This window comes from Schistocerca piceifrons, unplaced genomic scaffold (assembly GCF_021461385.2).
Source record: "Schistocerca piceifrons isolate TAMUIC-IGC-003096 unplaced genomic scaffold, iqSchPice1.1 HiC_scaffold_15, whole genome shotgun sequence".
In the NCBI taxonomy this organism is placed as follows: Eukaryota; Metazoa; Arthropoda; class Insecta; order Orthoptera; family Acrididae; genus Schistocerca; species Schistocerca piceifrons.
Window position 1 is genome coordinate 22,501 of NW_025727346.1, and position 2,500 is coordinate 25,000.

Consider the following 2,500-nt stretch of genomic DNA (forward strand, 5'->3'; position numbering starts at 1 on the left):
TTCCTTACAACAACGTGTAACCTAACCTAACCTAACCTAACCTATGTTGTACCTTAACCTAACCTATGTTGTACCTTAACCTAACCTATGTTGTACCTTAACCTAACCTATGTTGTACCTTAACCTAACCTATGTTGTACCTTAACCTAACCTATGTTGTACCTTAACCTAACCTATGTTGTACCTTAACCTAACCTATGTCGTACCTTAACCTAACCTATGTTGTACCTTAACCTAACCTATGTTGTACCTTAACCTAACCTATGTTGTACCTTAACCTAACCTATGTTGTACCTTAACCTAACCTATGTTGTACCTTAACCTAACCTATGTTGTACCTTAACCTAACCCATGTTGTACCTTAACCTAACCCATGTTGTACCTTAACCTAACCCATGTTGTACCTTAACCTAACCCATGTTGTACCTTAACCTAACCCATGTTGTACCTTAACCTAACCCATGTTGTACCTTAACCTAACCCATGTTGTACCTTAACCTAACCCATGTTGTACCTTAACCTAACCCATGTTGTACCTTAACCTAACCCATGTTGTACCTTAACCTAACCCATGTTGTGCCTTAACCTAACCCATGTTGTGCCTTAACCTAACCCATGTTGTGCCTTAACCTAACCCATGTTGTGCCTTAACCTAACCCATGTTGTGCCTTAACCTAACCCATGTTGTGCCTTAACCTAACCCACGTTGTGCCTTAACCTAACCCACGTTGTGCCTTAACCTAACCCATGTTGTGCCTTAACCTAACCCATGTTGTGCCTTAACCTAACCCATGTTGTGCCTTAACCTAACCCATGTTGTGCCTTAACCTAACCCATGTTGTGCCTTAACCTAACCCATGTTGTGCCTTAACCTAACCCATGTTGTGCCTTAACCTAACCCATGTTGTGCCTTAACCTAACCCACGTTGTGCCTTAACCTAACCCACGTTGTGCCTTAACCTAACCCACGTTGTGCCTTAACCTAACCCATGTTGTGCCTTAACCTAACCCATGTTGTGCCTTAACCTAACCCATGTTGTGCCTTAACCTAACCCATGTTGTGCCTTAACCTAACCCACGTTGTGCCTTAACCTAACCCACGTTGTGCCTTAACCTAACCCACGTTGTGCCTTAACCTAACCCACGTTGTGCCTTAACCTAACCCACGTTGTGCCTTAACCTAACCCACGTTGTGCCTTAACCTAACCCACGTTGTCCCCTAAAGTAACCCACGTTGTCCCCTAACGTAACCCACGTTGTCCCCTAACGTAACCCATGTTGTCGCCTAAACCTGCTCTGTAATTGTTATACGACTCGTTCAATTAGTGTAGTGTTGCCCACCCGCAACCCTCGCAATATAGTTCGCTACTCGCACTGCCCGCTCCCCTGTGTATCGCTTCATGTTAAACACCTTGCAAGTCTTGCTGACTTTCCACATGCTCCTGCTGTACACTGTAATGTGGATGGCAGCAGGACGTACATGCCGCCCCTCCCCACGTCCCCACCTTGCCCCCCTGCCTTCGCAAGCTGGTTGGTGAGAAGTTTGCATGTTCAATGCCCTTCGCATGCGACGTACTCAGGCTACGTTGTGGTGCGGCCTGTGTCAACCGTCCGCTAATGTCGTACGCGTAAACCACAATCTGTACTGCACATTCGTCCTTATGTACCGAATGATACATCGTGGCACATGTGTGACCGTACAACGACTGCGCCCAAAAACGGCGGACCATACAGTGCAAATATTGTGCACGCAGCTACGTGTCGTCTCCCTATGAGAGCTGGATTGCAGTGTGGTACGCCATAGAGACGTGTGGGAGGAACGGACGCCGTGGATGGCGATCAGCATGAGCTGTCTGTTGATGTATTCGGACCTAGTCGTCTCTCCTCACACACCGTGATGGCATGGTGCACCGCGTTCCATATCTGCGACATGCTACAGAGGCCGGTTGACAGTCGTTCGAGCAATGGACATCGCATACGTACGGGGGCCACCTTCCACGTATTGTCTAGGCGTGCACATTTTGTTGCGTGTATGTGGGCAGACGTAGTGTGGCGTGACACCTGACACAGGCATGCAATAATCGTTGAAGTTGCAAATGGCGATGGACGCCTGCGTTTTCTGGTGAAGTTACGCAAATGAACAAATGGTAACCTGTTGTGGTGCGGTTGTTCTCGCTAGGGGTGAATCGGTGATGGCGACGATAGGTTGAGGTACGAACCGGTTGTTCCAGCGATACCCACCATGCCGACGAAACTGAACGGCATCTGGGTGTGAAGCGATACGCGGCGGTGGCTGGGTGGGACCGTCCCCGGCCGGTGAGGGGGCGCCTCCCGGCGTGCTGGCCGCGCGGTGCGTGGGCGCACGCGCTACAGCCGGCTGGTGGGGGCGGCCAGTGGCAGGCGCGCCGGCCGACGGACGCGGCAGGCGTCGCAGCTGCGCGCCGGCGCACCCTGCGCGCGGCGCCGTGCGGCCAAAGTAGGTCCTCGCGGGCCCGGTGCG